This window comes from Podarcis liolepis, assembly GCF_965112155.1.
Source record: "Podarcis liolepis genome assembly, chromosome: 17".
Lineage (NCBI taxonomy): Eukaryota > Metazoa > Chordata > Lepidosauria > Squamata > Lacertidae > Podarcis > Podarcis liolepis.
In genome coordinates this window covers 7,573,211-7,595,971 of record NC_139571.1, presented here as the reverse complement: position 1 = coordinate 7,595,971, position 22,761 = coordinate 7,573,211, and the positions used below count along the sequence as shown (strand labels likewise).

The following is a 22,761-nucleotide window of genomic DNA, read 5'->3' as shown; positions in this document are numbered from 1 at the left end:
CTTGGATATATGTCAGATGATACTACCCTGGATGTGGCTAAGTTCCTCTCAGAGGTAATAAGAAATATAAACCCACATGCTCTGGATAAGACATAGTGACTATCTTGGAATCCTTCCCCTGTATTTCTGTTTTATTTTGCTTTTGAAAGTGCTTTGTGGGTCTTTGGACCGAAATAAAGATTTTATGTATAAAACTTCCAGGGTGGTTCAAAGGTACAACAAGAAGATCATTAAAAAGAACAAAAAACATTAAAACACCAAACAATAAAAGAGCAGAATTAAAACAGCAATAAAATAATGAGACTTCAAAAAGAAGATGTCTCAGATGTTAAAAGCCTGGGAAACTTAAAAGTCGATGTTTGGCTCTGAAAAGAGTAAGCCTCCTTAAGGAGAGAGTCCTCTAACCAGGACACCACAACAGAGGAGGCCACCAGAAGACCTCCAAGGATAATTTGAGTCAGGGGTGCCAACTTGAATAAAATAGGGAGGGCAGGCAAGCCCCAGCCCACACAATAAATAGACCACAAGACACGTCGCACACACACCATTTGAATGGCAATGCCAACATTGGGGGATCAGGCCCCCTCAAATATTTTATTGAGGGGTCCAAAGGGACCTCAGAGTGGCCATTCTCTCCATTTTGTGGGTATCTGGCTAATGCAACAAGCACAAATGAAACCTGAACAATTTTCCTCGTTTTTTTTTTTATTGGGAGTGATTCGCCCACCATTTCTTTCCCCACTCATCCCCATTGTCCTTTGTTTTTCTCTCATCTACCCGCAATCATTCCCCCACTTCTGTTGCGCCTCAAAGTCTTGGCTGTAGCCTGCAAGTGGAGAAAGGTGTTTTCAAACACAGGACCCGTTTTGCCTTGGGGGAACAAAATAGGCACCATCTTTTCTCTGTGAAAGGAGGGAGAGGGAAAGTGTGACAGGGAAGGCCGGAGCAAGGGAGTGCCAAAGGTTCTTTGGCAGGTTTGCTGGAACATTCCTGAGGCATTTGACACCTGCCTTTCACTCAGTCCTCCCAACACTTTTCTACTTCCTGTCTCAAGCAGACTAGAAGCAAGCACACGCTCCCTTGCCGTGCCTGGATTGTGTCGGTGCTGTGTAGGGCAGTGGTTTTCAACCAGTGTGCTATGGCACCCTGGGGTGCCTTGAATGATGGTCAGAGGTACAGTGGGCAACGCTGGCCTCTGTCCCTCTTTCCTTCCCTCCCTCTTCTGATGCCCTCTCATGACTCTTCCTCCCAAAGGCTTCCACAGCTGTTTGTTGCAGCAGCTCTGGCTACAAGCTCCCCAGGCGAATGGTGCCTCTGGAGCTGGCCAGAGGGTGCTGGTTGCCAGGAGCTGAGGAAGCCTCGGAGTAAGCAAGCAAGCAAGTGGGCGAAGGAGCCCAGCCAGCCAGTCCACCAGCCCTTGCTGTTGGGAATGGACAGACAAGTCCCAGGTGTTAGGATATAGTTCCATTCCACCTTTAGAACACATGTGTGGATTATTGTATGTCACATGTCTGTTTACTTCCAACACAGTTTGCTGGGAACTTCTGTTGTATATTGCTTTTGCTATACTGCTGTTTGCTTGGACACGAAGAGAAGCAGACATTGTTCCTGATGCTGAATAAAGGTAAAGGGTAAAGGGACCCCTGACCATTAGGTCCAGTCGTGACCGACTCTGGGGTTGCGGTGCTCATCTCGTTTTATTGGCTGAAGGAGCTGGCGTAAAGCTTCCGGGTCATGTGGCCAGCATGACTAAGCCGCTTTGGTGAACCAGAGCAGCGCACGGAAATGCCGTTTACCTTCCTGCCAGAGCGGTACCTATTTATGTACTTGCACTTTGATGTGCTTTCGAACTGCTAGGTTGGCAGGAGCAGGGACCGAGCAACGGGAGCTCACCCCATCACAGGGATTCAAACCGCCAACCTTCTGATCAGCAAGCCCTAGGCTCTGTGGTTTAACCCACAGCGCCACCTGCTGAATAAACACCTGTAAATATGCTTACATATGCCTCTGTCCGCCACGTCTGTTGTGAAAAGTTATTCACTCTGCTGATTAGAGCATGCTCAGTCTCTGAAGGCTTCTGAGACTTGAGTCGCTGATAGATGCTATTCCGAGAACCAGAGTTCTCCTGGCTGCTGGCCGGTGGCTGGAGCCAACTGGGGGCCTGCCAAATAACCCCGTCTCCCTGGACACATCCCAACACCAGGCCCCTGTGGGGCAGTGTGAGGAGACACCTCTCTTTGGGGCAGGGGGTGCAGCTCAGGGACCATGGGCGGCAACAGCGGTTGCCCTGAGGACTCCCAAGGAATGGCGAGAGGAGAGGAGGCTGAGGGAACCCTCCACAAGGGAGAGTGTTTGAAAAAGGGTGAGAGGCAAGGGGTGACATAACTGGGCTCCTGAGCCCCACAGGGGTGCTGCAGAAAGAATGTAGTTGGTCAAGGGAGCCATGGACTGAAAACGGTTGAAAACCTCAGGTTTGGGTGAAAGGCTCCAGGCTTGGTCCTGTAAGCAGCAAGCGTTCTTGTGAGTGACTCTTCTCATGCTCCCCCATAGTGGGAAGTCTCTATTCCTTCTTGGCTTGTTCACAGAGGGGCCACTCACAGGCATACCTTCCAATATTTCTGCAATGAAAATAGGGACATCCCATTCCATAATGATAATTTTACTATTTATATCCCCCACACATCATACTGGTTTGCCCCAGCCACCTGGGCACCTTCCAACATTTATAAGAACACAATAAAACATTAAACATTAAAAAAAACCTTCCCTATACAGGACTGCCTTCAGACGGCTCAGGGGTCAGATAACTCCATACCATCCAACATTTCTCCAATGAAAAGAGGGACAGCCTAAGGAAAAGTGGGACATTCCAGGATCAAATCAGAAACCGGGATGGCTTCTCTAAATCAGGGACGTCCCTGGAAAATAGGGACACATGGAGGGTTTGCTAACAGGTGACATAGTGGCCCCTTTCCCAAAATTCTCTTGCAAAGGGCATAGACCACCTTCATTGGCTGCGCCCTCTGCCTGAGAAGGCCCTTAATTGGTGGCAGAGCACAATAACAGATGACATACTAGGTCAACGCAATGGACCATCTAGCTTAGCATCCCATAAGGCAGCCTTTCTGAACCTGGGAGCCTCCATATATTTTGGACTACAACTCCCATCAGCCTCAGCCAGGATGACCAATGGACAGGGTTTTTGGGAGTTGTAGGTCCGACAAAATCTGGAGGCCACCCGGTTGGGGGAGGCTGCCGTAAGGCAATTTAGGCTAGGTAAATAAATCCAATAAATAAAATAAAAATTCTCAGAAAATCATTTCTTGCACTGCTTCAAGCAACTTCCCCAAGAGAGCATGATGCAAGAGTCATGCTCTTCTTATTAGTTGTTGGCTAGAATCTGGCACTCAAAGCTCAGGAGTATAGCCCCTTTGTGCTTTTGCTCTATAGGATTCTTATTAGTTAGAGCACATCTCCCTGCTTTGCTCAATGTGACGTAAGTTATGCATTGTAGGTACCGCACAAATAAATGGCTTCTGCTGCCACTCTTTTGGTGCTCTTCATAACTTCTTCCCTGGATGCTCAGTGGACCTTCCTCATGGGTCTTATTTTCTCACTGCCTCTGCTGACAGCTTCAATTGCTGCTTCTTTGAGGGCCTCCAGAGCGGCTTCTCTGGGCCTTGGCACCTAAGTTGAAAGTTCTGAAGACTGGAAAGGGCCGGCTGCAAAGTCAAGAGCAAGGGCTCTGGCAGATGGCTAGAGCCAGGCTGATCTCCTAAGTAAATACAGGGAACTGGATTATTTTGTCAAATGTCGAGAAATAACCCAGTAAATTTGAATCATCTTGCAGCAGTGTACTAGTTTTGAAATGGACCTAGCTCAGATCCAACAGTTATCTGGACTTACCTTACTATTTCCAGGTCCGAGTTCAACTATATTCAGTTTTGTCAATGTGGATTGCATGTGGGACTCTACCTTTTATTTGTTTCAGGGGGGGAAATGTGTTTGTTTTCCAATCTGTAGATCAAAACTTCTTACCTATCAGTTTGAGCCAATGTAAATGTGTAAGCTTCTCTGCAGCTGCAATAAATTCCTTCTTTGATCACTACTCTGTTCTGAGTTTTTTTTAGGTCTGGATTTCCTTTTCATCAAAATTAATGCCCAAGGCAATGTACCTTGGGAAAAGGAAGAGGCAAATGGAATAAATGATTACATTTCTTAAAAACAAAACAGAAGAGTCTGCAGATAAGTGTGAGTATTAAAACTTGTGCTGCTTGTTGCTAATCAAGTTGTGGACAATTTCCTTTCTACGTGGCACCCACAATGAACGGTCTTTTATTAGGTTTTCTCCAGCACAAAAGAGAGCACATCCAGGGCTGGGAGCAGAAGTGCAACACAGAAGGAAGACATGTGGACCCTATGCAACATTTTTGAAAAGAAAAAGAAAAAGAAAGAAGAAATGTCCTTAGGGAATGCATGGAAATTGTTGCTCAGCTTCCAGTCTCCACAACGTGATCCCAGCTTCAAGCTGAATTTAATACAGCAGGAGCAGGAGCTCAGAAGCAAATGTAAAAGTAGCAATCACATATTAGAATTAGAGAAAGTAGTTGTAGGAACCTATGCGTTCCATGATTTGGTGCACAGAGGGAAGTGGTTATTAGACACACCAACAGAAACTGGATTAGAGAAGGAAATGAATTCAGAGATACTGTACTACGTGGGGAGGGAATTCTTTGTGCTCCTTCCTTCAGGGGTCCACTGTGGACTGTGTTGTACTTCTGTTCCAGCATGAGAGTGATTCCCTAGCAATCTTCCTTAGGACTTAAAACATCAGATATACCAGACCCTGCAAGTGTCCCTATTTTCCAGGGACGTCCTTGATTTAGAGAAGCCGTCCCAGTTTCTGATTTGATCCCAGAATGTCCCACTTTTCCTTAGGACGCCCCTATTTTCACTGGAGAAATGTTGGAGGGAACAGAGTTATCCAACCCCCAAACCATCTGAAGGCAATCCTGTATAGGGAAGGTTGTTTTTTTAATGTTTAATGTTTTTATATATGTTGGAAGCTGCCCAGAGTGGCTGGGCAACCCAGTAAGATGTGTGTAGTATAAATAATTATCATTATGGAATGGGACGTTCCTATTTTCATTGGACAAATGTTGGAAGGTATGATATACAGCTTGTGATAGGAATTTTGAGGTCTTAGATATATGGTAATGTTCATAACCGCACGTACATAGATCAGCACAGGAAGACCGACCTGAAGCCATTTTGATTCCTAAACTGAGCAAATGTTTTCTCTGCAAGGTCAAAGTGGAAAAGCCTCCCCATTGTCTTTTCCTTCACAAATCCTGTCTTAAGGGTATGTCTGTGTTTGAATAGGGTGTGAGCCTGTGACATGGCCCAGGAACTAAGTATTTATCATTACAAAAGATTGGCCAGGCTCCCCAGGCAATCCAATCAGGTAACCTGCCAGACAGGAGATAAACAACGACAGGAGAAAAACAACATTCAAATTTCTGTTTAGACCGCCTTTTCTGTGATGTAGGTATGATGTATCTGAGGGTTGGTCTTGGGTTACACCCCTTCTGTGATGTATGTATGATGTTTCTGGGGGTGGTCTTGATCTACAGGGTGGGAATTTCAAAAGTCTTTATTAGGCCTTGCACACCATTTTTCTGGGTTCCTTCTCCTCTCCTGCGGGTGAGGAGCGCACCCTGTTGCAACAGATCAATAAAGATCAGGCTTACTAGCTGCTTTGCTTCTCAATATTCTCTGGTTGGCCTCTGTTATTGTCTCCTACCAATAGGGGACCTATGTAACAACACTATATGGGCTCTTGGAAAAGGGCAATTTTTTGTTTACAACAGGCTGATCCCAGATTACCTTGATGGGGGAACGAGGACAGGGAAGCCCCTTATAATTCCTCTGGAGCTCAAACCAAGCCAAGTATGAAAAGGCATCACGGCAATAGGAACTGCATGCTGCTGGCCTATGTGAGAGAGGCTGTTGCAAGCAGAAGTGGCCTCCAGGGATTCCTGGTACTGCAAAGGCGTTGGTCTGTGTTGAGATCCCTTGCACCTCTGATCTTCGCAGGGCCGCCTCCTTTCTGCCACCTGCAAGGCTTGGTCCATCAGATATGATACCTCCCTTCTGACTCACCCTCAAAGGGAGTTTCCTGCCCATCACCTCCCCCAGCCCTTGCAGCTAAGGCTGGGCCTTTTTCCCAGCCATTCAAGGAATCCAATTACGCAGGGGGAACTAGGCGCCAAGAAGGCAGCCGAGTGATGCCAAAGGTGAGGACAACCTGTGCCACCAGGCATACGGACAGGGTCCGGGCAGCGTAGCTAAAAGGCCACAGATGGCAAGTTTTTCTGCCTGCCTCTTGCAGTGTGCCAGTCTCACAATGTCTCATGGAGCTCGCTTCCCTGTTTTGCAAAATAAAGTCCGTGTTTCGCATGCTTCCTCTCTAAGCCGATAGGTTGCACAGTGGGACAACACAAATGTAATTGTTTGCTTCCTGAAGAGGCTGCGCTACAAGATCTGAGAGGCGTGACCCGGGCTCTCTTGCTTACAGTGTCTCTGTAGATTCTGGCTGGGGCAGACTACAGGGCCCCTGTAGTCACGATACATTAAGGACAGGTGTGTTATTACAACTCCAAAGACTGCTTCCCCTCCCACAGCCCCTCCCTGCAGAGTGGCAGAGGCATCTTTGTAAGAGTAAACTCACATCTAGCAACCTGTGGAGGAAAAGCAGCGACGGAAAGAAGGTTAGGGCTGCCATACGCCTGCAATTTCCTGGACATATCTGGGATTCACCCTTCGGAAATAGCGCTCTGGCAGAATCTCTGATAAACATGTCTGTAAAAACCCATATGTACAGCAACCCATGTTGGAAGTGTTGATTTTTTGGCGAATTTCTTTAAAAATAGCTCAAAACATCTTCTTTTTGAAATTTTGCAAAAGAAAAAGCTCAACCCTTCTCTATGTTATCACACCAAATCACCTCTTCTCATGCTGTGTTTCCCTGGAAGAAGCAGCCACCAGAACAGTAATACACATAGTCAAAATAAAAAAATTCCTTCCAGTAGCACCTTAAAGACCAACTAAGTTAGTTCTTGGTATGAGCTTTCGTGTGCATGCACACTTCTTCAGATACCAATGGACTTCCATTTCATGCGGCTCAATGTGGTGCCTTCCATAGTTCCAGTTACAGATAGGTAGCCGTGTTGGTCTGCCATAGTCAAAATAAAAAAATTCCTTCCAGTAGCACCTTAAAGACCAACTAAGTTAGTTCTTGGTATGAGCTTTCGTGTGCATGCACACTTCTTCAGATACACATGTTTGCGTGCAATTTAGCCACCAGATTATACTCAGATTGGGCACACTTTTGGATTGCATTCTGCACTTAAAACACTTGGGGCACAGGCCCATCGTGCAAATGCGCACAACATGTGCACATGCTAATTTATATGTGCAGATGCATCTGGGAAATTATGATGGTGGCTGACCTCTTAGCAGCAACGCACTTCACACTGTGCTCTCCTAAGCACAAAGTTGTATTTATTTAAGTCTTTTGGGGGTGCTGGTATTGTGAAAGACCTGCAACCTGTTACAAAGTGCGCCAGGCTTGGGGCCCTGGGGCCACATCTTAACCGTGCCCCTGGAACTGAGCATTACGATTGCTAGAACGTTCATTACAGGGCTGTGGAATAATTTAGGGCACATCTTTGCCCAGTGAACCCTGGGAATTGTAGTTCCACGATGGGAGGTTAGGGATCTGTGATGGAGAACCATCCAGTTGTTGGATTCAGACGGCTATCTGACTGGTTGCCTCACCATTAGATTTCCCAGTATTTTGTGGGAGCGTGGGTGGAGGAAGGAGCCATGGCTATTAAGCTGGTATAAAACTGTGCTTAGTGTAGATATGCCCTTAGGCAAAAATGCTGAGAAAATGTATCACTCTGTCTTCGTCAGCAGCTGCAGCAGCAACCTGAGCAAACAGGGTGGTTGATTCAAACCATTGTTTGAGAGCAGAGACTTTGCCTTGCTTGAGCGTCCTTAATTCTTCCCATCGACAGCTATTGCCCTCAGGTGATCTCACAGGCAGACATTAGATACTGAAAGCGTCATACACCCAGGGCTATCATGTGATTGAATTGAGTTTTAACATCTCACATGGCTGTCTTGAAACCAATTGCCGGAGCCCATAGCAATACAGTGACACCTCGGTTGTCGAAGCTAATCCATTCCGCAAGGCTGTTCAACTTCCGAAACGTTTGACAACCAAGATGCAAAGGGCGGCCAGCAAAGTCAATGGAGAAAAAAGAAAAAGAAAACATAGCAGATGCCATTCGACTTCCAAGGTGCGTTCAAAAACCGAAGCAGTTCCGGGTTTTTGGTGTTCGGGTTCCAAAACATTCGGCTTTCGAGATGCTCAAAAACCGAGGTACCACTGTACTCCTAAGGTGTTTGGGGTGGCAGCAAGAGGAAATGGGAGACATTTCGCTCTATTGTTTTGTTCTCCGCTGAGCAGCAGGGGGAGCAACAGGGGAAGAGAATGAACAGGGAAGATCATACGACACCACCATCTGAATCCTGAACCAGGCAGCAGGAGAAACCGATTAATGAATAAATATGTGAGCCCTGCACAGTGCAGTCACTTCCTCTCCCAGCTGTGATGCTCTCATCCTCCAAAGAGTCCCTGACATCCAGGGACATCCCTCCATCTATTGATGCCTGGAGGCAGAGAAATTTCAAATGGAGAGCTTTCTTTCTCTCGCAGAGCTTCCAGGCCACCTGCTTATTGAGCACACGTCTTAATTCGTTTGCAGGGGAATTCGATGGTGCTGGCTGTTTAATGAACATTCATTTTGATTTGTTTACAGGGGGGTTAGATGACCTTGCAAGTGTCATCCCACTCTTTCCCGTCTATTTCCCCATCACTTTCCTTATTGCAAGAATTCGGATCTTCGTAGGAAGTAGTTTTGTTGCCAGTGCTTTAATTTATCCCTGTGCTTAGGGATGGGGAAACGTTTCAATTTTGGTTTATCTCACTTTCTAATTTTTCCAGGCTTAAGTTCAGCTCTCTACATTTCCACATCTGTGTGTGAAAATGTTTTTGTCCTCATGAAAATTCACCAGCATTTTAGTGCAAATTTCTCCTAATATACACGTTTGTGTATGCAATTTTGCCTGTTATACACATTTCTGTAAAGCACTTCTCCCCAATACAATGGGGAGAAAATAAATAGTTGATTGGTAACTAACAGAGAGGCTAAAATAGTGGGTGAAAAGGGTTCTGTTTGTGTCTCCTAGCATACTTTGCATTTAATACCCCTGCCCTGTTTATAAAAATTCAGCAGACTCTGAGTTGCACCTGCTGCTGTCAGATCTGGTTTGAACCTGGAGTGCACAGTTAACAGGCGTACTTGAATGGCGCAGGTGTTCACAAGCACTTATTGGCTGTATGGTCCCTTTACGTTTTGGGCGCTTCCAGACGGTTGCTCATTTTGGGTGGGATTCAGTCACATAACCAGAAAATTCAGCTCACACAATTATAGCTGATTGGGAGGTCTTGCACAACGAACACACTTCCTCAAATTTCAGACTTTCTGCAATAAGGTAAGTAACAGGGAAATGCACCAAAGAGTGTGGGATAACGCTTGCTTTGGTTGGCACAATGTCATCTAAGCTCCCTTCAGACAACTCAGAATGAATGATAATCCCAAAGCCAATGCCATCTAATCTTCCTGAAAGCATATCAGGCTCAATGAACAGGTTGTCTGGAAGCACTATATGCGGGATGTACATTTTAACTATCTCAAGTGTAGGCCTAAAAATATAGAATGTGAAGTGGCCTCGAAGTGCCGTTCCAGATTACCAAATAGGCAGAGGAGGCACTGACCTTTGGGCCCCATGCCTTTTAGGGACTCTGCAGCAATGGATCAAAATAATATTGAATATTGTTGAAAGAAAATCACAACCAACCTTTCTTGGTTCAATGTTATCCCACTAGATCACGTGCACGAGGGGGCCCCTGAGATTTCGACTGCCTAGGGGCCTCCACAGGGTTTAACCCAGCACTGTCAAAGTGGCTGGGCAAGGCTGTTTTCCTCATTCTCTTGAGTTGTTCTGAGTCACGATGCAGGGCACTGTTGTCATTCCAGATCAGTTAACAGGGGTTGGAAGGATGTGATCTTGTGGAGCGTGTGCAGGTGTCGGATGAACAAGGTGTGGCGAGGTTATGCTCATTGTGATCTCCGGTGCTCTCCTTCCTTGGAAATCTCTGTGGCCAAGAAGAACTGGGAAGCCGAGAACCCATGACGAGGCAGGACTGGCCCCAGAGGACGTGACCTAGCACAGGCTTCATCAAAGAGCCTTTGTGTGTGCCGAGACTGAGCGGGAATACTGTCACCATGGCCCCACCCTGCCGGTGACTCACTGGCGCATTGCTGGGGCCTGACTCACCACCAGGCGGGCTTCCCTCCTCCCCACAGACCATGTCTTCCCATGGGGGACCCAGTGCCAGCAGCAGCCCATGCAGCTGAACTGGGGGTCCTGGAAGGGCAGGTGGTTCACACACCGGATACAGTTAGAGAACTCTTGATCAGGGATAAAATACGCTTCGGTCTGGGATAGACGGACAAGCTTCAGGGAAGGCACACAACACACTCCTGTGCACATGACAACAGGAACACTCAACACTCCTGGGATGGCAAGATGTGCAGTGGCGTAGCGTGGGGGTGCAGGGGGGGGCCGGCCTCACTGGGCGCAACATCTGGGGGTTAGGGGGTGCAAATCCACGGGTTAGGGGGCGCAAATTACTTGCCTTGCCCCGGGTGCTGACAACCCACGCTACGCCACTGAAGATGTGTGCAAGAGACAGAGAGGCATGAAGCTGTGCTGTGCTTGCTGTTTGCATGCCAGGTCCAGTCCAGCTCTACAAAGGCAGTCCCCCCCCCCCCCGACTCAGCTGCCGCCCAGGGCCTTTCCAGGGTGTGAATCACCACGCTGCATCCCGTGGCTCCCATCAGCTGCTTCGCTCATACAGGGGCCCCCTTCTTGTTTACCTCCATTCACCACTTGCATTCAGTTCTCCCTACGGCAGTGGGCTACCCCAGGAAACCCCAGTCTTCATTTAGGCCCGGAAAGACATGGCAGGGAACTCTGTACAGGCCCAGCACAAACGGGACGCTTCGTATCCCAAATATTTTTCAAACAAAGGACAAGCCTGGAAGCAATAACAGGCTTCCGCAGGAAGCTGATGAATTGGACAGAAGGGACTTGTGAGTCAGAAAGAGCCTTGAAGCTAGACTGGACAGCTTCGTTGCTCCATACAGGGCATAATGGTTAGGAAAAAAATATGTTTCTTGTAACATGTAGCTCCCACTGCTCCATGTGGCCTGGAAGTAGTCAGCCTAGGCTTCTGGCCCCATCTCTGTCTCTGGATGCCCAGGTGACTGCTGTGAACTTAGGCTGGGGTACCAGATAAGTCTCCTCCTGGAGGATATCGATCAGGCTATGGTAAAGCATGCCTTACGATGCCATGGGCTTTATGTTGCAAAATATTTCTGTGTTGTTGAGAATAGTGGGATATCAAGAGGGGTAGCCATGCTGCTGCAAAAGCAAAAAAAATAAATCATGGTGCACCTTAAAGTTTTTGTTGGGTTAGAGAGCCCCTTTTGCTTGAAAGGATAAGTGTAGAAAGAATGAGGACGTGGCAATCAGGCCCATGCTTTCTGTCGCATCAAATTCCACTCCAGATAGGCTGAAAATAAGTTGTGCCACTGCAAGTAAGGACGCATGGCTCCTTGGTTAATAGATGAGGGGCATAATTTGGACAGGCCAAACCTGAGGCTGACTCCAGTGTAGTCTGTCTTCCACACACGTGGAAAAAACCACATGCAAAATCCATGCACATTTTCCAGTAAAGTTCCATATGAGAGGAAAGAATTGCAGACCCTCCAAGTGTCCCTATTTTCCAGGGACGTCACTGATTTAGAGAAGCCGTCCCAGTTTCTGATTTGATCCAGGAATGTCCCACTTTTCCTTATTTTCATTGGAGAAATGATGGAGGGTGTGGCATTATCCGACCCCCGAGCTGCCTGAAGGCAATCCTGTACAGTGGTACCTCGGGTTACATACGCTTCAGGTTACATACGCTTCAGGTTACAGACTCCGCTAACCCAGAAATAGTGCTTCAGGTTAAGAACTTTGCTTCAGGATGAGAACAGAAATCGTGCTCCAGCGGCGCGGCAGCAGCAGGAGGCCCCATTAGCTAAAGTGGTGCTTCAGGTTAAGAACAGTTTCAGGTTAAGTATGGACCTCTGGAACGAATTAAGTACTTAACCCGAGGTACCACTGTATAGGGAAGTTTTAAAATGTTTAATGCTTTATTATGTTTTTATATACATTGGAAGGCGCCAAGAGTGGCTGGGGCAAACCAGTAAGATGTGTGGGAGTATAAATAGTAAAATTATCATTATGGAATGGGATGTCCCTATTTTCATTGGAGAAATGTAGGAGGGTATGGAATGGCTGAACAATCTACCATATTTTTCGTCCCATAGGACGCTCCGTCCCATAGGACGCACCTAGTTTTTTGGGGGGGAAATAAAGGAAAAAAATTTTTCCTTTATTTTCCCCCCAAAAGCAGGTCGGGGAAACCGAACCAGGTCGAGGAACAGCGGGATGGCGGCGCTGCGCCTCCCTGCTGTCCCCCGAGCTTGTGGGGCTGGCCCATGTCTGCCTGGCGCGGGGGGCGCTCTGCTTCAGGTCGCCCCGCCCGCCGGGCGGCAGGCTGCTATCCGCAGCGTGGGGAGCCCTGCGAGGAACTCCTGCAAGGCTCCCCACGCTGCGGATGTCTGCCTGGCGCGGGGGGCGCTCTGCTTCAGGGCGCCCCGCCTGCCCGCCAGGCGGCAGGCTGCTATCCGCAGCGTGGGGAGCCTTGCGGGGAACTCCTGCAAGGCTCCCCACGCTGCAGATGTCTGCCTGGCGCGGGGGCGCTCTGCTTCAGGGCGCCCCTCACGCTGGGCAGCAGGCTGCTATCCGCAGCGTGGGGAGCCTTGCGGGGAACTCCTGCAAGGCTCCCCACGCTGTGGATGTCTGCCTGGTGCAGGGGGCACTCTGCTTCAGGGCGCCCCTCGCGCTGGGCGGCAGGCTGCTATCCGCAGCCTAGACATCCCTGCCGGACCTCCCGTAGGGCTGCCTAGGCTGCGGATGTCTTCCTGAAGCCTGGAGGGCGAGAGGGGTCGGTGCGCACCGACCCCTCTTGCTCTCCAAGCTTCAGCAAAAGCCTGCATTCGCCCCATAGGACGCACCTAGATTTCCCCTTCATTTTGGGAGGGGGAAAAGTGCGTCCTATAGGGCAAAAAATACGGTAATCACACTCTCTGCAGAGACGCAACAGAAAGACCTGCCCTCAGCATAGGGTGATTGGAAGGAGAGGCCAAACCACACAGAGATGTGATGGACAACCTTCTTTGTCTTGTGGCTCCTTGGGGCTCACATTTTGGTAATTACTGACCTAAGGAACTGCAGCCTGTATGATTCTCACTTGACGTTAGTTCAGCCTCTGCGCTGGCCTTTGTGCAGCTGCCTAGAACAGATTTCTATCTGTTCCACTGCTGCAGAAATCTGTTCCGCTCCCGCTCTGTCCCCCCAAAGAATCCTAGGGGCTGTAGTGTAATTGTGTCAGGAATTGTGGTACGGCGAGGGGCAAACTATGGTTCTCGTTGTTCTTTTGCGGGGGAAATGTGTGCTAAACGTACACAGCCTTGGTCCTCAAGACCCGCTGGACCCCAGAGGGCCAGTCCCATAAAGTGCTAGCCAAACGCTGAGCCCCAGCTGATTTTTTAGAAACCGGGGTGGGAACCCAAAGCAGCGCACTCTGAGAGCAGCAGGGGGAGGCTGGGCTGCTGGCTGGCGAGGCCTGTAGCTGGCTGCCAGCCAGGCGAGATGGTTCTGTTTCTTGTGACTCATGCCGCTGTGAGTCACCCACACACGGCAGCCCTTTTGAAGGATTAACAAACACTGTGTCACTGGGCAACAGAAAACAGAATGGAGAGAGAGAGAGGGAGAGGGAGATTCCCCATACCCCGCAGTGACAAAGCAAACAAACTCCCTACCCGCCCCACATCCCAGGCTCCCTGGATTCCAGGCTTTGCCCCAGCCACACGGGCTGATGGGACCTGAGAAGATGCTCCTCCTTGCTCCAGGAAGTCAACAGAGAATGACTGGGTGGAGATGTTCCTGGGTGTGTGTCTCATTCCGCTGCTCATTATTACCTAATTGACCACATATGGCTGCTTATATCTTAAGGAATTAGCTTAATCCCTTTAATAACGTACCGCACAAACTTTCTCCCCATTACCGCAGTGTATGTGAGCGTGGCGAAGCTTGTTCCACAAAGAGTGCTGAGCTGCAGAGAGGGAACCCAAGAGTCCTGCCTCCCAGCGCATGCACCCATTATGTATTTATAATAGAGAGAGAGAGAGAGAGAGAGAGAGCGGCTTGCAGATAAAAATGAAAATCACTAAAAACATACAGTAGAAGAAACAACCATTAAAAAAAAATTAAAACATGGATAGAACTAAAACTATAGACCAGGGGTAAGCAACCTAAGGCCCAGGGTCCGGATGTGGCCCAATCGCCTTTCCAATCCGGTCCGCAGACTGTCCGGGAATCAGCGTGTTTTTACATGAGTAGAATGTGTACTTTTATTTAAAATGCATCTCTGAGTTATTTGTGGGGCATAGGAATTTGTTCATCCCCCCCCAAAAAAAATATAGTCCAGTCCACCACATGGTCTGAGGGACGGTGGACCGGCCCACAGCTGAAAAAGGTTGCTGACCCCTGCTTAAAAATCTGTTTAAAACATGCAAATAAGTACATAAGGCTGCAAGTTTGACACATTAGCAGCACCCATGCCAGAAACACAACCAGCAACACCGTGCAGAACAGGGTACTCGCTTGCATGGTGTGTTGAACAATGCCTGTGTACACTCAATACATTTAAAGCACGTGATATCCCCCCCCCCAAAAAAAATCCTGGGAATTGTAGTTTACTTCTTACAGAGCTACAATTCCCAGCACCCTTAGCAAATTAAAATCTCCAGGATTCTTTGGGGGAAAGTCACAGGCGCTTCAAATGTATGGTGTGTACAAGACCAATATGGCCAAACGTGGATTATGCTCCGATTCTGCAGTTCCCACTTGTTGTTTTGTGGGTTGGGCCAAGCGATCAGCATATTTTCCTCCATGGTGCACCAGGATTAGACATGCTTAGCAAGTCAACTACCGGAGACAGCAGGCTTGGGGCACCATCAAGGGCAGCAGCAGGCAGATCAGAGCACAATCCACCAGGAAGTTTCCTTCTACAAGTCACTTTGAAATGGAGCCATTTTCCAGTCCAAAGGGGTGAGGCCTGAGAGACTTCAGAGTGCTGCTTTTTTTCCAAATGTTTTGCATTTGAAAGTTGCAAGAAAGGAGATTCTGATTAAACTTCAGGAAGAGTTTTCTGACAGTGTATCGGACTCTCTTAGAGGTTATTATTATTATTATTATTATTATTATTATTATTATTATTATTATTAAGCTGTGGGTGAACATATCAGACGACACAGCGATTCTTCAAACAGCTCTTGCTTATTCACAGGCCAGAACTGAACTGAAGGGTTCAGTCAGCCTGCTTATATAGAGCTCCAGTACAACGTAACTGCAACAATTTTCTAAAACTATCCAATCACTGAATGTCACTTTCAATCCCTTATTTGCATAACTATCTACAGTATCCCCCTGCTGGCCCAGGGTGAGAACTTCAGTACATAACATAACAATTATTATTATTAATACCCCACCATCCGGCTGGGTTACCCCAGCCACTCTGGGCGGCTTCCAACCGAATATTAAAAACAAAACAGCATCAAACATTCAAAACTTCCCTAAGCAGGGCCGCCTTCAGTTGTCTCCTAAAGTAAAATAGTTGCTTATTTCCTTGACATCTGATAGGAGGGCGTTCCACAGGGCAGGCGCCACTACTGAGAAGGCCCTCTGCCTGGTTCCCTGTAACCTCACTTCTCACAATGAGGGAACCGCCAGAAGGCCCTTGGCGCTGGACCTCAGTGTTTGGGCTGGACGATGGGGGTGGAGAAACTCCTTCAGGTATACAGGACTGAGGCCGCTTAGGGCTTTAAAGGTCAGCACTAACACTTTGAATTGTGCTTGGAAACGTACTGGGAGCCAATGAAGATCTTTCAGGACCGGTGTAATATGGTCTCGGCGGCCGCTCCCAGTCACCAGTCTAGCTGCCGCATTCTGGATTGAGGAGAGGTTGGATGGCTATCTGCCATGGGTACTTGAGCTGAGATTCCTGCATTGCAGGGGGTTGGACTAAATGACCCTCGGGGTCCCTTCCAACTCTACAGTTCTATGATTCTATTATTTGGAGTTGCTTCTCAACATCTTTTGTATTTTAGTGTTCTGTTGGAAGCTGCCGAGAGTGGCTGGTGAAACCCAGCCCAGTGGTGTAGCATGGGTTGTCAGCACCCGGGGCAAGGCAAGTAATTTGCTCCCCCTAACCCGTGGATTTGCGCCCCCTAACCTGTGGATTTGCGCCCCCTAACCCTAACCCCCAGATGTTGCGCCCGGTGCGGCCGGCCCCCCCTGCACCCCCCACGCTACGCCACTGACCCAGCCAGATGGGCGGGGTATAAATACATTATTATTATTATTATTATTATTATTATTATTATTATTATTCCTTCTGCACCATCACCCTGGCCCAAGCCCACCTCACTAAGCAGCACCAAATGTCTGTTATACAGCAGATCACCCAGAGGTCTGATCAGAATCACAGAACTGTAGAGTTGAAAGGGATGCTGAGGGAGATTTAGTCCAACCCCCTGCAACGCAGAACTCTCAGCTCAGCATCCATGACTATATTGATGCCGCATGGCCTATTGGTGAGCCCTGATCCAGAAACCTTGTCTCAAGAAAGGGAGAGAGAGAGAGAGAGAGAGAGAGAGAGAGAGAGAGAGAATGATAGAACGAGACGTTTCTGACCCCTCCTAAAACCACACAAAAGGAAACACCAGAAGAATGTCAGCTCTTTTCATTTCGGCGCAAACTAAAAGCCGACTTGCTTGTTAAGTTGCTCATCCGGGCATTTGCAGCATGTTAGATATGAGCTAGTCTGCTCTGGGTTTTGTTTTTTAAAGACTTTGTGCTTTTAAACTACAGCATTTTGTACTTTTAAACTGCAGCATTTTACCCACTGGCTTTGGTGTATATGTAATGAGCTGTGATCTTATTTGTATTGCCTCCATTGTAATATTGGGACAATATTCTATTCCACCTTGAGACCTGAAGGTTGAGTTAGAAATACAGTGGTACCTCGGGTGACATACGCTTCAGGTTACATACGCTTCAGGTTACAGACTCCGCTAACCCAGAAATAGTACCTCGGGTTAAGATCTTTGCTTCAGGATGAGAACAGAAATCGTGCTCCGGTGGCGCAGCAGCAGGAGGAGGCCCCATTAGTTAAAGTGGTGCTTCAGGTTAAGAACAGTTTCAGGTTAAGAACGGACCTCTGGAACGAATTAAGTACTTAACCCGAGGTACCACTGTACAGGCAACGAATGATTACTGCACATCTGAAAGATGTGCGATTGTGCAGGCACACATGGTGTCAAAGTATGGGCGTAGCCAGGATTTGGGGGGGCAGCGCTTTTTGTTGGGGGGGGGGCAGAACCTATGTGATTGATCAGTTAGTTAAGTATTTCTATTGTTTTACTTAACTGGGGGGGGGGAGCTGCCCCCTCTGCCGCCCCTGTGAATCCTGCCACCCGATGCACTTGCCTCACCTTGCCTCAGGGGTGGGCCGGCCCTGCAAGGAGTCATGTGAACATACCCTTTGAGCCCTTTCCCAAATGTTCCACACACCTCAGGGGGCTCTACCCAACCAAACCTATGGTCTATTGGGCAAGGCTTTTAGCTGGGGTGATTAGAATAAGATTCACTATTTGACTATTGATCAAAACCCTAAAATGTATTTTATATAATTGACGCAAATAAAGATTCAGTCATTCATTCATTCTACAGAGCACCTCCAGGTTGACTGTGTGTGTGTGTGTGTGTGTGTGTGTGTGTTGTTGTGTGTGTTGTTTTGTGTGTGTGTGCTGCCATTTGGATTTCCCACCCCGTGAGGCTAGATCTCTTGGGCCAGTGCTGAGACCAGAGAGAAGAGACGGTGGAAGAAGATTGGAAGAAGTTTAAAGAATATTTGAAAAAATATGTTAAGATCTAAATCTTAGAATAGCTTTGGAAGTGGATATAGGCTGTAGAGTTAGAAGTAGAAGATAGGGTATTTTAAAACAGTATTACTTGTAAGGGATAAAATGTGAAGTTTTTTATGGTAAAAGTAAGTGAGATAAAAAAAATGGTTAAAAATTATGATATATGTAAAGATGAGGTAAAATGAAAATCAGATAGGGGAGACCTGGGGAAGCTCACCTAACAATGTTTAGGTGGAAAAAAAGATCTCTTGGGCCCGTGCTGGAGCTGCTGCGTACTTCTAACAGCCTCAAGAAAACTGCCCCACGTGATGCCCCTTCCAGGCTGGCACTGCGCGTGGAATCCAGGAGGCCCAGGCAGGCCTATGTTTTCATCACCACGTCACTCTCCCCATGGAAAGATCTGGCAACGGATGCTAGTATTCCAGTAGCAAAGAGAGCAGGGCTCCCTTATGATGGATACCGTTCAAAAACAGGATCCTTGCCCAGAAAAGCTGGCAATTCAGAGCAGGCTGCAGTAGCATCAGAGAGCTGGTAATAGGAGCATCTGATTTTTTTATTTTTTATTTTTAAAAAGCCCTGCCAGTTCCAGGCAGAACACTGCATGCATTAAGGCCAGGAGGCCTCAGAGACCCTGGACCATCATACCCTCCAATATTCCTCAGATGAAAATAGGGGTGCAGTCGTACCTTGGATCCCGAACGCCTTGCGAGTCGAACGTTTTGGCTCCCGAACACTGCAAACCTGGAAGCGAGTTTTTTGGTTTGCGAACATTCTTTGGAACCCGAACGTCCAACGCTGCTTCCGATTGGCTGCAGGAGCTTCCTGCAGCCAATTGGAAGCCGCATTTTGGTTTCTGAATGTTTTGGAAGTCGAACGGATTCTGTTTGACTTCCGAGGTACGACTGTATTTCGCACTCCGCTCCCAACTTACCCCCTTTGGCCCCTCATTTTTTTGTCCCCTCCCTCAGAGCATTTTCTACCAATGGGTGGAATCATCAGGACACTAAGGGGACACAGCACACAAGCCCTCCACCATACTGAGAAAACCCTGTAATTCTGATTTTTTTTAATTCTTTGGTAGATTTACAAAAAGAAAAACACACACCAATAAATAAATTTTAGAAGGGGGCAGGATAGACACGGACACACAATTTGCCCATAATAATAATAATAATAATAATAATAAGAAGAAGAAGAAGAAGAAGAAGAAGACTCCTTGTGCTCCGCTCCCCCTTTCTTCCCTCCCCTGACCTCTGCCTGCCCTTCAGACCCAGTATGTCACACTAGGCAGAGGCACCTCTCTCCTCTTCCTCCTCGCTCGCTCTCCAGCAGGGGCTCTGAGTTGCCCAAGGGAAGAGGCCGGCTGTAGCGGCCATGGAGAGGCCATGGAGAAGGAACAGGGTCTCCCTTGCCACCGCCACTTGGGAAAATCTGGACGTATGGCAACCCTGTTGTCAGGGAACTGACATCGGAGCTAGAGGTGGAGGGAAGGCTCTCAAATGATGCTGGAGAAGGGCCCAGCAGGGAGAGAGGCAGCTCCGCAGATGGGGAAGCAAATCAGCGCAACACCAGGGATATAGAGGGGCTGATGGGGGAATCGGCGAGAGGGCCCAAGGACTCTTTACGGACACCAGCGGGGAGAGCACGGGTCCTCCATTACCCACACCCACCCTGCGCAGAAGACTTCCGCGCAGAGAGAGTAGGAGGAGACTGGGTGTCAAACAACTTTTATGTTGGAAAAGATTTAAGAAACGCCCACTGACGGATTCTGCTATCGACTGAGGCAGCCACAAAGTGAAGGGCTGCCCAGACTGAAAGGTTTAGCAAGGCAACAAAGCTTGGAGAGGCGGCAACTTACGCACAAGCAACCCATACACATTACACCTGTCTTGCAAGTGTAGATTCTGGTGAATTTCCAGAAACAAAAAGTTAAAAAGAAAGCTCAACAACTTTGGGGATTTCCTAAAGGAATCTCAACAATTTTGATGGTTCCCTAAAAAAAACAGTAAACAATTTTTGAGGTGTCCTGGTTTTTACTTTTTGAAATATGGCAACTCTAAAAAAAACACCCCAACGCAACAACTTTTGTGTTCGGATTTCCACTTTTTGAAATACAGTAATATCTCAGGTTACAGACACTTCAGGTTACAGATGCTTCAGGTTACAGACTTCGCTAACCCAGAAATAGTACCTCAGGTTAAGAACTTTGCTTCAGGAAGAGAACCGAAATTGCGCCGTGGCGGCGTTGTGGTGGCAGCAGGAGGCCCCATTAGCTAAAGTGGTACCTCAGGTTAAGAACAGTTTCAGGTTAAGAACAGACCTCCGGAATTAATTAAGTTCTTAACCAGAGGTACCACTGTATGGCAACCCTACCACAGCATAGATGGCAGAAATAGCTACAGTGGTGCCTCGCAAGACGAAAAGAATCCGTTCTGTGATTCTCTTTGTCTAGCGGTTTTTTTGTCTTGCGAAGCAAGCCCATTGAAGGATTAGCGGATTAGAGCTATTAGCGGCTTTTAGCGGCTTATCTGCTGATCAGATCAGCTGATAAGCGGCTTAGCGGCTTAGAAAAAGGGGGGGGGGAACCAGCAGGAACTCGCAAGACATTGTTGTCTTGTGAAGCAAGCCCATAGGAAATTCGTTTTGCGAAGCACCTCCAAAACGGAAAACTCTTTCGTCTAGCGAGTTTTCCGTCTTGCGAGGCATTCGTCTTGCGGGGCACCACTGTACTTACACATATTCTCACATCTGTCAACAATATCCAGGCCAGAAGCTGAAGCATTGTGGAACCAGATACAACCTTATTGGCTCCTTTCTGTCACCTGGCAAACATTTCACTAGAAGCTGCAGACCATGCTCTGGGCATGGTGTACAACGCCTCCCTCTTCTGGCGAGCCCACAAGATGATGGTGCAGTGAGCAGGACACCAGGGACACCTCTGCAGAGTCCCTGTCTAGGAGTCTCTTGGATGTCCATTCGGGGACTGGAGAGATGCATGCCCTTGTAGAGCCTGCTCTTGTGAATGGCTGCATCTCAAGTGACTTCCCTTCCTGGCTAATGCATCTCCCCACCCTCTCCAGCCTGGTCAAAGCGACCCACCTCTTGTCCTTACTACCTCGGCACAGGTGGAGGACACGGGAACTCTGAGTTCTCTGACCTGCTCCTCTGTTTGGCGGTTGGGCAAGAGCCTCTTGGGCTGGTGCATGCAAAAACCCGTCTGATTCCATACCAGAGCCTCTTTCACCTTCGCGTAATTAAAGGGTGGAAACTGACAAGTTGCTTTTTGCTTGGCCAGAGTCCCACTTGCCTGTTTAATCCATTAACAAGCTGGGGCAGAACGGAGAAGGGCTTCCCTTGGGCACTAAAAGCACGTTAGGTGGGTTGTTTGGTTTCCGCCCCGGGGGTGTCTTCTGCTGGATTCCTTTAGCTCACAACCCAACGAGGAATCAGTCTAGAACCGATCATGGGTTATGCACGTCCTTCTAATAAGCACCATCAGTGCAGATACGTCCTTGATCATTGCAGATTATTGTAATGACAATAATTACCTGGCAGTTGTACGAGTCACTTTCATCACCCGAGATACCAAAGGATTTACCAGCTAGCACAGAGCATTGCAGAAAAAATGAAGCCGTTCCTGTTTGCAGCTGTTTGCAGAGGGATTCCTCATCTGGTGTCAGGGTTCTGCTGCCTCTGCAGTGACAGGAACAGGGCCTTCTTTGTGCTGACCCCCATTGTGTATCTTTGTAAGCCCCCATATATTTATTTTTTTGTGGAGCAACAACCATTTGTCTGTTGTCAAAAATTGTGTTATGGGATCCCGCTAACTAGAAATGTATAATTGCTTCTCCCCAGGGAACTCTGGGAATTGTAGTTCTGTTCCGGGGCTTAGAAATCACCAAGAATTCTGATTTCCCCCAGGATTTTTGGGGGGGGATGGGAGCAGAAAGCCAGGTCACTTTAATACATGTGTGCTATTTTTTATTGTGCAGTTATTCTTTAGGATTCTCCTCAGAAAATTAAAATTCCCAGAGTGGTTTAACAATCAGTCCCATAACTCTGGGAATTACGGCTGCCTGAGGGGAATGAGGAAATATCCTAACAACTCTCCACACCCTTAACAATAGGGTTGCCATATGTCCGGACATAGCTGGAATATTGAAGCCGGAAGCAGTGTCCGGGCAGAAACCCATAAAATGTCCAGGGAAATCTGGATGTCGGCAGTGTCGTTTTTGTCACTTCTCCTTAAAAATAGCTCAAAAACTTCAATTTGTTTTCTTTTGGCGATTTTGCCAGCAGCAGCAGCAACAACAACTTTTGTACCTGGATATTCACTTTTTGAAATATGGCAACCCTACTTAAAAAGCTACACTTCCCATGATCCTTTGGGGGAAACTACAACTATTTAAAGTACAGTGGTACCTCGGGTTAAGTACTTAATTTGTTCTGGAGGTCTGTACTTAAC

At 47.8% G+C, this 22,761-nt stretch overlaps 1 long non-coding RNA gene across 2 annotated transcripts; it reads right to left on the bottom strand.

Annotated features, from left to right (window-relative positions):
• Positions 1 to 866: 866 nt before the first annotated feature.
• LOC310696661 lies at positions 867 to 21,354 on the bottom strand. Of its 2 annotated transcripts, none has more exons than XR_014520680.1 (3): positions 21,031 to 21,354; positions 10,586 to 10,709; positions 867 to 4,417 (listed from the first exon to the last, which is right to left on the bottom strand). It is a non-coding gene; the product is annotated as an uncharacterized lncRNA (long non-coding RNA). The 2 variants fall into 2 exon arrangements; XR_014520681.1 differs by lacking the exon at positions 21,031 to 21,354 and adding an exon at positions 11,073 to 12,374.
• Positions 21,355 to 22,761: the final 1,407 nt, after the last annotated feature.